Source organism: Tachypleus tridentatus, chromosome 13 (assembly GCF_004210375.1).
Source record: "Tachypleus tridentatus isolate NWPU-2018 chromosome 13, ASM421037v1, whole genome shotgun sequence".
Classification (NCBI taxonomy): Eukaryota; Metazoa; Arthropoda; class Merostomata; order Xiphosura; family Limulidae; genus Tachypleus; species Tachypleus tridentatus.
The window spans coordinates 82698033-82710996 of record NC_134837.1 but is presented as its reverse complement, the minus strand read 5'-3'; positions in this window follow the sequence as shown (position 1 = coordinate 82710996).

Genomic DNA, 12964 nt, shown 5'->3' with positions numbered 1-12964 from the left:
GAATGAATATTATTTTTTTATTATTTCAATCCATTTTATACATTAAAACCATTAAACACTGGTTTCAATGGTTTTAAACTTGTATTTTAGGACGCTTCTAAATAATTCATTCTGGTAATAGGTTTATCATTTGAAACTGATGATTTGTGTTTTGATGTTATGATGCTCGGGAAATCAGATATTGTGTACGAACTTCAAAAGGGTAAGCTGAGTAATTTTAAATCATGGAATGTATTTTACACCTGCTAGACTGCTTTGTAACTTGTAAACAATGTATCGTATTTTAGAAATATATTGTGCCTTGTCTATTCCATCAGCTGAAGAAGGTCCTTATATTCAGTGTCATATTTTCACAAAAACGATCGTCTTCTAGACAAAGTTATGCTTACAGATACGTCTTTCATAAACTCTTGTAATGTAGACAATGTTCTTCGAATATGTTTTTTAAAAAAAAGTCTTCAGGAAAGGGTACTAATGAACATAAGTTTATCAAAATGGAACTGATTTATGAACGATGATTTGGAAGGTCCAAAGTTTGAAATCGCAATATGTCGTTGAACAACGCTCCTTCTAGAGCCCTGAACACGTTATAAAAACGACAGTCAATAATTATCGGGTAACGTGTGGCTGTGTAGACAGGCACCTGTTGCAGCTGGTTATGTGTTAGTTATATTTAAATAATCTTAAGTTAAGGCTCTCGTAAGATGTGGTCGGAGTATCTATATCGACATATTGCAGGACATATTGAACCTCTCTTGGTGGCCTTACCGATAAGTCTGAGGGTTTTTAAAACTACAATTCGAGTTGAAATATCTGCGATGGGCAGGATGTACCTTTTGCCCATTATGTAGTTTTGCGCTTAAAGTTTTGCAGATGCTCATTTAATTGACACGAACTTGTTCTAACAATTCGGAACACTTTACATTAGAAAAGTTATTCGTGGACGTTTCTTTTACGTTTCAAACCGATGACCTGAAAAAAATAATTTTTGTAGGCGTTGGTCCTGACATAATTGTGTTTTAAGTACTTTAGTTCCGTTGCTGTAACGAATATTATTGTAGTTTGACTGTGCTTGTAATTGTGAACTTTGTCATTAGCTGAAGCATAGAAACGTTCACTAAAAGTCAAATGTTAAAAGCATATACGTGCATGTTAACAAATAGTGGTTAAAAACAAGACGTGATAATTAAATAATTACGTTTTTTGTATGTGATGTATATATATATAAACATATCTATATATCAGTATCGATATATGTGTGAATTTTTGGTGTAGACAACAGTTGAGTAAATAAAACGTGTTCACCACGGTGTACAACCAGCCCTCTTTTAATGTCCAGAATTCTATTGTTACCACGTAATGTGATACAAGTTGCAGAGTTTTTTATGTGCGCATTCCAAATAGCATTTAATTGAGCAGGATCTCGTTGTGTATATTAAGGATTTGGAAGATTATGGTATTCGCGTCCTAACATTACGTTCTAATCAGATAATTTACTTTCTGATTATCATTAATTACGCAAGAAACTTCTGTTTTTCTTGTACGAAAGTATTTATACATTTGTTTCAGAAAGCTATTGATCCACATCGATTATATGCACAAAAATAATTTTACCAACCAGTAACAAATCTTTTTTTTTTTTTTAAATACGTTTAAGCGATTCTTTAACTACGTGTCTTTCTTTGGTAGTCAGGGTCAAGGGCCGGTATTTGTGTAATTAATCACAAAACTGCACGATGGGCTACCCGTGCTCTGCCCACCACCCGGTTTCTAGCGTTGTAAGGTAAATTAGTTTTAAATCGGGTCCGAATTTTTTTTTAAGGTTAATGAACTGTTGATACGTATTGTTACTGTTTTAAAATTCTTTTTTTGTGAACTAATTTTGAGTTACTGCAATTGTATGGTCACGTGGGTACATACTTAACAAAGAGGGTTAATAAACGTTGGATTGTAAATGAAAGAAAAATGGCACAATCTATATTGACGGGTATACAATATTAAATACAACATTTTTGCAGAAGCCCTTCAACCTCATTGAAGAGGGTACACTGGTCGTTTGTAACCCTCGGTCACAGTAGCATCATATGATGTATTTAGTATTGAAAATTAGAAACAGCAAAATGGGATATTAAGTATAGATACAATAAATCGATGTTTTGCGAGACATTTTACGCAACTGAACACGACATATTAAATACATCCAATGGTGATGTCATGAATATAATCTTCACTTTACCATAAATATAAACCTAAATTAATTTCATTTTATTGATCGGAGGTTCTTACCGTTGTTTATAAATATATATTAATGTTTCGTGTTATTAATATCAGATTCATTGCAAATAATTTTCACATTATTTTCATATGGTCTTCTATATCAATTAACATTTGATGGAACGTGTCCATATTCCGCTATCCTAGTGCTTAAATTCCTATCAGTCTTCTCGATATAGACTAATACAGTCTATACATTCTTTTATTTGTATAATTAATATTAAATTCAACGAATAAATGAATATATTTTAAAACGTTATTTTCGTCCAAAACACATATTACTGAGTTAATTCACTTTACTTAGTCACTGAGATATACCACTTTTATATAACTCATTAATGAAACGAAAGTGTCTGTGAAAGTTGTGAACGATATACAATTTTAGTAACGCAAGTAGTTGTATTTAGAGAGGAATTAAGGGTAATGTTCTATAAACTTACATTTTTTATTTTTTTATTCCATAAAGTACTTACAAAATAAGCCGCTTTTCAAATTTTATAATTTCAATCAGATACCTTCAGTAAATCGTGTTACTTAATGTAGAAAATAATTCAAACGAACGTTAGTTTGGTAGGAAACTATTATGTCTAAAATTTATGTCGGAACCTCTGTAACAGTGAACAGTAACCTAAGCTATACGTACCTACAGAAATATATATAATTTAATTTACAAACTCATATATACAAATATGGAGAAATCATGAAACTATTAGATGACTTGGTTAGTCGATCCAGTTTATATTGGTGTAGTTTGACGAAGTGTTGTTAAGTGCCTAGATTATGGAATTTTAACAGCACCCTGAACTTCAAAACCTATGTCAATAGTTTCTGAAACGCTTATTTTAAAGGAATTATGTATATGTAATTCACATCAATTTTCCTCATCTGGCGGAGCTATCTTGAAACTGACCTCAACGATTTTGTTTCATCAAAAGCCAAAGTGATCAGTTGAAATGCGCGTGATATTCAGTGAAGAAAGATTGTTTCTTTATAGTTAAACGCAAAGCTACATATTGAGCTATCAATTTTCTGTCCATCCTACAGACATACCGCTGTGCTACTGGAGGCCACACGAATAGAGATTGTACAGTGTTAAATTTTGCTTCAATTGAGCCTTAAACTTGCATGACCTGCTTTAAGAATAACAGAATTAGCTTGCTAGTTCGCCAGTTTTGTGAATGATAGTAAAATTGATTCAAATAGAATAACGATAATAATAAATAAATAAATAAATCCAACATAAAGTATTAAAGAGTTAATATTAAGTAAGTAATGTTGTGCCATTAATTCTTATTTTAAAATATGATTGGTAAATTATTTATATAAAAGTCACTTGCGTAAACTGATCCACACTCTAACAGTTGTTGCTTTTAAACAACTACTATACCTTTAGTAATTCTAATCGTCAGATAAATCTAAGTGTGAAGCTAAATGCTTTGCCGTCACTGTTTATTGCAGGAGTTTTTTGATTCACATGTTATAGCAAATTGTCTTTTGCTTTCACTCGTAGATATTTAAAATTATCTGAATTGAAATATATTAATATTAATACATTAGGGTGTTAAGCTTTAAATAATTATAAAGAAGTTATATACACAATGTAAATAGTTCTCTCGGCAATTAGCGGTATGTCTGAGGACTCATATCGTTCGAAACCGGGTTTCGATAGGTGGGCAGATCGCACATAGCGCTTTGTGCTTGATAACAAACAACAACTCTCGGCATTTAGATTTGTGGAGACTTGGGTCTTAGGGGTTTAATGTCGACAAATTTAAGACTACCTCAGTTAATATTTTTAAAAACGTGTGTACAAGATTTGTCATAGATATGCTATCATTACCATATCACAGCTTACGATTCACTGAAAATTAACAACTGTTATAAGCTATAATTTTGATGTTCTCATTCAGATGTAAGCTAGAGGAAGCTGCGAGTGGTAAAAATTATGCTAAGACTGAAAAGTTGAACAATGTAAGCCTAGAAAATTTTAAAAACTGACGTCAGATTTCTTGTAAATGTAAGAGTATGTTATAAAATACGAGGCTCAACGGCCTGGGATGGTCAGGTGGTTATAAGTAGCTCGACACGTAAACCCTCATATAGGTTTGCGTGAAATTAAAAAAAACAAACAAACAAAAAAACTTACACACGAGGCTCAACGAAGCTTTGAAAAGACAGTAGAGTTATTCTATAAAAACAGCCGAGTGAATCAATTAGAGTGTTTTTCTTTTAGCTATGAATTTATACAAATAACTTTATTTTTCATATTAGTGTCGTGCAGTTTGCATCATTTGTAAACGTAATCTTTAAGTTCTACTGTGTACAAGCTTGCAGAAGCATAACGGAACAAATAAATCAATTTCTTAAAGTTACGTGAATTGGACTTCGAATTATTTTCACCTGATAATTTAAAAGAACCAATCCAATGAAAGAACAGCGTTACAAAAGTACTACTAACATAATTTGCAATAATGTTTGCAAATTTGCAAACATTTTGCAGATTCTCCAGGGAAATGTTTAAGTCTAGATGAGAATAAAACTTGTTTTGATTTAAACGTTCAACAGTTTTCGGTAGGGCGAAGTATGTTCTTACGAATTCTAGAGAATTTGTTTATTTGTTTTTTGAATTTCGTGCAAAGCAACACGAGGGCTGTCTGCGCTAGCCGTCCCTAATTTAGCAGCGTAAGACTAGAGGAAAGGCAGTAAGTCATCACCATCCACCTCTTGGACTACTCTTTTACCAACGAATAGTGGGATTGACCATAACAGTATAACTCCCCCACGACTGAAAGGGGAAGCATTTTTGGTGTGACGTGGATTCGAACCTGCGACCCTCGGGTTAACAGTCGAGTGTCTTAACCATCAGGCTATGCCTGGCCACTTGTTTTGGATTTTGCTTAAACCTACACGAGGGCTACCTGCGCTAGCTGTTCTTAAGTTAGCAGTGAAAGACTAGCTAGCCATCACCACCCACCGTCAATTTTAAGGCTACTCTTTCATCAGAGAATAGTGAGATTAACCGTAACGTTATAACGACCTTACAGTTGAAAGGGCAAGGATGTTTGGTGAAACGGGGATTCGAATTAAGATCTCTAACCATCTGGCTATGCCGGGCCTTTTTAGAAGATGATTTGTCTGCTTTCCTAGATCGTTAATTGAGTATTTTCTTATAATAATGAGCCAAAAAAAGTATTTTCAATGTATGTATAGCTGTATCTTCTCTATATTCTTGTTTGTATTATTTTTGGCACTGCATCCCTACGTCATTTTAAAATTACTAAAATATTTTTTTATTACTTTGTTTGTTGTTAGTTTTCCTCTTGACTGAAAGTTAGAGTATTCTATGAATATATGTAATAACATTTAATATTATGTATATAGATTTTTATACTTTTTCACTTCATACATAATATTGTGGCTGGCTTCCTTAACAACACCTATTGTATAGTGTATAAAGCACTGAGTATTCTACCTGTTACAGTCATTTAATGTTAATCTGTTAAGCAGACCTGCGATTATTTTATTGTTTAAAAATGTTTACTTGCTATACAGTAATTTCTGTACGCTGAGTCCAAAAATGATATAAATATTTTCCATCACGTACAGCTTTTACACAAAACATCGCACGTACTTTTACTTTCACATAAGCAAATCATTTTAATTGAAATCGAGTCACATTTTGCTTAAAATGTTGACAACCACTGACTATAGATCTATTTAGACGTGAGAGTCTTATCGATCGCTCTAAAACCCAAACATATTAATAAAAATGTTCATTGTAGTAAGTAAAATAACAATTTGATCTAGATAAGAGTTTTAATTCTTCCCTATTTAAAAAAAAATGTGTAGGAAAAGTGAATATTATTTTCTAAGTCTGCGTAGCTGAATTGTGGAAAATTCGTTATTAAAACTAAAACAGCTTTTATAAAGCTTAAAGTCGAAGGTTGGTCATTTCTGTTTCGCCCTATGCCTAATCTTCTCCAAGGAAAACCAAATTTCCATAAAAAAAAACTAAATGGGTTAAGGCGTGCGACTCGTAATCTGAAGGTCGCGGGTTCGCATCCCCGTCGCGCCAAACATGCTCTCCCTTTCAGCCGTGGGGGCGTTATAATGTGACGGTCAATCCCACTATTCGTTGGTAAAAGAGTAGCCCAAGGTGGGTGGTGATGACAAGCTGCCAGTCTTACACTGCTAAATTTGGGACGAGTAGCGCAGATAGCCCTCGTGTAGCTTTGCGCGAAATTCAAAAACAAACAAACAAACACATGGAGTAAACTTAGGGTTAAACTGACGTAACTGATAAAGTTTGTTGAGTTTTAAGACTGAAATAGGAGAAAAAAAGATGAGCAATTTGATGGGTTGGTCACTTTTGGTTTGGTATATCAGCGACAGTTTCTTGCCTTGTTTTTGGGCTTGTTGGTTAGAAAAATAAAGGAAAGTGAGTGGCAAACGTCTTTTAATTCAAATATCTGTATCAGTGTTGATTTTCTAACACGTATATTTGTATTATGCGTATTGAGTACCTTGACTCTCCCTACCGACTTTACGATAAGTAGTCTCAATCCCGATTATGTGAATAGAAGGCGTAACCGTCTAGTCGCCCGTCAGCCTTCAGCTGCATTGAAATGACTAACTTACATAACTTTCTTATAGCGCTTTTATTTGTTATTTTTACCAACAATCGTACATTTCACAGATAAAAGAATCATCGTGTGTTTCAGATGTAATTCCACATATGAAACTTAGAATTCATTCTAAGTTTCTAGAATTCTAATATTCATATTTTGAAAAGCCACGCTAAAATCCGGGATTCGATTCTTCGCAGTGGTTTGTTTTGTTCGTTTCTGAATTTCACTCAAAGCTGCACGAGGGCTATCTGCTAGCCGTCATTAATTTAAGAGTAAAGGGAAAGCAGCTAGTCATCATCACCTACTGCCAATTTTTGGGCTACTATTTTACCAAAGAATAGTGGAATAGACTGAACGTTATAACGCCCCCAAGATTAAAAGGACGAGCATGTTTGGTGCAACTGGGATTCGAACCTACGATCCTCAGATTACGAGAAGAGCGCCCTAACCACATGACATGCCAGACCTACTTCGTAGTGGATAGAGCCCAATGTCGCTTTGCAGTGAATGAAATGAAAGGTTTTTTGGGTGTTTCATAAACATATAGCAGTGAGGGATATAAAGTAATGATTACACATTTCCTTTATTGTTTAGCCTATCTACACCCTGACTATGAACACAAACTGTCATGTGTACGACCACGTGAATCAGCCTTGTTAAAAAGTATGTTGAAAAGGTGTTACATTGGAACTATCAAGCAACACTCGCCTTTTGTTGTTGTGTGGGAATCCTGTTGGCGTTCTTTGTTTTTGTTTTCCTTTGAGCCCAAGGCCTACACTGAAACATTTCTTAAAATATGCCAGTTTGTAGCGTAAGATATTGATTAAGCCCCCACAAAAATATATTTGCTTTTTCACCACCTCATTCTTTCTTTCTTTTCGATTTGCAATTGTTTTCTTTTTAGGTTGTTAGTTTTTTTTATTTTAGTATTTATTTAATTTACCTTTTAACATTATATTACAACATTAGTTACTTTCAACGAGTGATTGTGCTTTTCTTGTAAGTTCACGGGTAAAACCTTTCACTTATGTTAATGTTACTTTTTTTTTTTGTAGTTTTAGTAATGAATGTAATACTATCCAAACAGTGTTAATCAGGCCGTCTAAGCCCGAAAAGCATATAATAGGTCTTTACAGTCTTCGTGCTGGATTTTCATTATACCCATTTTGGGTTATCGGCTGCAAATGACCACAAATTGCTTGTAAATGAAATTGTCTTTTTTTATGGCATTTTATTATTGCTTGGGCATATTGAGTTGATATTTATCTATACAATCTTTGATGTATACAATGTTGATGATATGAAGTAAAACCAAACTTTTCTTAATGTATCAAAAACAATCAATTTACCAATACAACAGCGCTTCAATGAACACCTGGTTCTAGTCTTTGTTCCAGGTCAAGACTAACCAGACGGTAACTTGTTCGAGAGTAAGAGAGTAGAGCATCATTCAGAAGATTCTGTAAATACCCTTCTTCTGTGGTTACAAATAATACCTATGCCAATGATAACCCACAAGTATGTATGGCGTTTCATAGAATTAGTGATAACTTGTGGTCCAAAAGGATATTTGTTCGTGGCCAACCACCTCCACTCCCTCCCCCTGACGACGCCGTTGATGTATGTCTTATATACATGTAATAAATAATGTTTTCCAACAATAGATGGCAGAGTAACTCCTAAATTTGATATGCTCTTTTTTTTTTAAAATCCATCAATTACTCACGGCAATTACTGAACTTAAAACCGTGTGTAAGAGCTTGTCTGCATCCAAAAACTACAATATTGGAGCTGACTTCCTGTAAGAAGCACGTTTTTCAGTCACGCTTTTCCTTATAGCAGCTTAAGTGTATTCCGTTGAAAAATGCGCTATTGTTAGTCTACCAAATTCACGGGAAAATATCACTGTCCTCCTTTAAAGACCTTATGTTCTGTTACAGGGCAGAACCATATCGTAATGTTTAAAATGTTAGCAATTTCTCTATTTTAGTGAGTTCTGTTTCAATGTGCCCACAGCCCGCTTCACTAACAGATTTGCCCAATTTTTTCGTAAGAAAGATAGCTCGTGACATCCCAGGAAAGATGGTTGTCATTTCTGATGGCGAGTCGTGGACAACCTAACTTTGCTTTTGTCATTGAGTTTGTAATATTAAAATATATGATTTTCTTTGATTGTCAAAAGTTTAGCTAAAAATTAAAATTTTGGCTTACAGCTTCGATAAAGTTATTTTTATGACATTTTCTGGTATAGTTTTGATTTTTGTTTAGAGATCTTCTGGTTACATTTAATAATATTTTGTTTCAATTAACTTTCAGGCAATGTTTTTATATTATAGTTGAACTTTCATTTTTTTGATTTAGTTCACAGTGAGGGCTCACTCGCAACTGGCAAAAGAAAACCAACTAACGTTTTTTTTCCACAACTTTTCTTCTTGTCAGTACAGCACACAGGTGATAAAATTTGCCATTTGTTTTGTATCATTATGCTGTGTTAATGCTTTGATTGTTTTTGTCTAATAAAGATTGCGTTTTCACATTTGCGCGTGTTGATTCCTTCTTTATAACAAACTTGGAGTTAGGATAGTAGAGATACATGCTTTGAAATATGATATTCATTGAACCTCCTATCAACAAGCTCTGACTAACTACTCTGTGTGAAATTCGTGCGTTGGCGTATGCCACAGTGTTTCCTACCACACTGCAGCCTTTTCCACGAGAAAGCAAATGTAAAACCAAACAAGCATAGCCCAGAACAATAAATAACTAAGTCGAAAGTAATCTAGACACGTTATTTAAGTAATATTCTGTTATTAAAGCTACACACATGACTATAAGCGTGTATGCATGAAACATTTTGAAAATTCCAGGTTAATGTGAAATGCCTACTTCATTAAACTAAAGACGACAGAAACACTAAATGCGCTTTACATACTACAGGGTCGTACTTATTCGAGTGAGTGGTACAGAGAGTAGTTCAAGTGTGTATGAGTTTAGGGTTTAATTTCCTTGAATATGTGTATTTGAAACTATCAGTCACACTGGTAATATATGAACTGTGGAATTATGCAATATGACCTTGGCGTGACATAAAGTAGGGTATTTAAGTTAATCTTTCTCTTTCTGTTTCTTTTGATAGAACTATATAGTGCAACTTTGATAGATAATAGACAGTAAAAACCAGTTTTAAAATTAAAAACAAAAATCCGTTTTTCTGACAAAGTTTTTCGACAATGGCTACTATTGTGAAAATAATCATCTGTGTTACTATTGAAAAGTGACGTACACGGGGTAACTGGGAGAACTCAGCCCCTGCCCTTATGTCCCGAAAGTGCCCTTTTCCCAGTAATAAAAATTGTAAATAATTACTAAAAATACCACTGATTTCAAATCTTCCTTCTTTCGAGTTATTAGGTTAGAAAAATATGTCTGTCTTAAGACGAATTGGATACATTGTGATATGCTATTAAATGTTAATAAGCGAGATAGAGTTCAATATTTAGTTTTAGATTTTAAAAGCGTTTATAATAGAAATAAAATTACACAATTTTGTTTCTCTGACCTTCTACTCTAATTGTACCTGAGGCCACACTTTGTCTCCACAGTTTCTACTACCCCCCTTCCACACAGATACAAAGGCTTGCTCTACGACACTTAAAAAGTGCTCTCTTTTTCTCAGTGAGCCTTTGCCCTTTTAATGTCCTATGCATGTTCTTACTGTAAAAACTTACTCTCAAGAGTATTTGGAGATGATAAGCAAATGTAATGAATAAAGACTTTGGCAATGTTTATTTGACATAACTGGATATATATATATATATATCTTATCAAAATTTTATGTGAAACAATATTATGGAAATTCTTAGGATGCGTGGGAAAATTGTTAAAACCTCAAAAGTTGAGAAATATTTCAATCGATAGAAAAGCCTGGTCGAAAAATGTATACAACATTGCGTAAAGATTTTCTGTCTAATAATAATAATTGGATAAAAAGGTATTTTATTAAGTGTTAGATTATGAAGATTTGATATCACTGAATAACATTTGTCTTAGTGGAAAATTTATTATTGAAAGTGGCAGGAGTATTGAAGCCAATAATTATTTAAGTAAGCTTAGAAGAAACTAAAAAATCTTTAATATATATGTAAAAACGGCTGGTTTGGGTTGAGAAAATTTTTATGTAGAGGAGCGAACAAGAACTACATGACTTACAAAAACAAAAAATGAACCTAGACTATCAACTGGCATGCTGCATTAAACCAGAGATTTACTGACTTATACAATGAAACATAAACCAAATCAACACTAGGAATGACAGGAACAAAACGATCTTCCACAACAAAAAAACTAGAAAAACTAAGATACAAACAACAGAAAAGACACCAACATGATAAACCATTGACTAACCTCATAATTAACAGATCTGACCGACAATTAAACACAGACAAGATATATCTATTTAACAAAGGACTCAACTTTGTAATAGCACCTAGGTACATTCCAATATTAAAAATTAAAACATGTTTAGAAGACCTAGCCAGGAAACTTGTGATACTTTCCACAGAAAACAAAAACAAGAAAACAACTGAAAACAACCAACAGAAAGAAGACAACTTCGACAATGTTACTGACATCCAACAGCCAAACTTCCTAGAAAAAATTAAAAATTAATATTTTCCAGAAACACTTGAAAACAACATCTTAAACGATATTTTCAAATAATTTTCTCACAAAACCATCAACATAATTTTACAAAACAGAAAGCTAAAAAAACAATCTTACTAAAAGAGACATTAATTCCATTAAAAACCTAAAACAAGACAAAACCATAAAATTATAAAAGCAGATAAAGGAAACGCGATAGTCATAATGAACACGAGTGGATACATCCGAAAAATGAAGAACATCTTATCAGACACAAACAAATTTAAACCAATACACACAAATTTAACAAAGACACATGAAACGCAACTAAACAAAATACTACTAAAAATGAAAAAAAAGCCAACACAATTTCAAAAACACTTTACTCCTACCTACGTAAAACCGATTCACACACACCACAAATATACGGCACCCCCAAACCTCATAAACCAGACTCCATTATGATCAGTAATGTCCACATATGAATCGTTTAATTACAATCTTGGTAAATACATAGCATGGACATTCTCCAAATTTGTAACATCAGCTAGCTCATTCATCAAAGACTCTTTTAATTTCAAGTCTAATATTAATCAACTTTATCATAAAGCCTTAATGGCCAGTTTCGATGTTATATTCCTCTTTACAGAAGTTCCAACTGCTGAAGCCTGCAAGATAGCCTTAGAACTCTATATCCGAGACCCTAACCCATCAATCAACATTCCCAGCAACCAATTATCAACCCTCAATGAATTCACCACGATGAAGATAAACTTCATGTTCAATAACCACAATTATATACAAACAAATGACCTAAGCATGGACAACCCAGTATCACCAGTTTTAGCCAATATTTTTATGACAGAAGTTGAAACACGAGCAATTAACACAGCATTACATCCACAACTATACTGGTACAGATATGTAGACGACACGATTGTGGATTCACATCTACAGAACACACACTTAATTTTTTCAATCACATTAACTCTATACATCCCAACATTAACTTCACACGTGAACTGGAAGAAAGCAATCAAATATCATTTCTTAACCTCAAAATTACAAGAACCGATACACAATTTAAAACAGAAATCCACCGAAAAATCACCCATACTGGACTATACATTCCTTAGGACTCAGCACATGAAACAAAACAAAAACTCAAGATACTAAAAAACTAAATAAACACAGCCATAAAACTATGCCCAGCAAATAAAATTAATGATGAATTAGACAAAATAAGACAATATTTCATCAACATCAATAAGTTTCCTCCACAAACCGTAGAAAACATTATACACACACACCTAGACAAAAAGCAAAATCAACCAACAAAAGTAAACATATCCCACGAATTAAAAAATCACTAAACCATATACTGCTGTATACCATATATTCCCGACATCAGCAGAAAAATA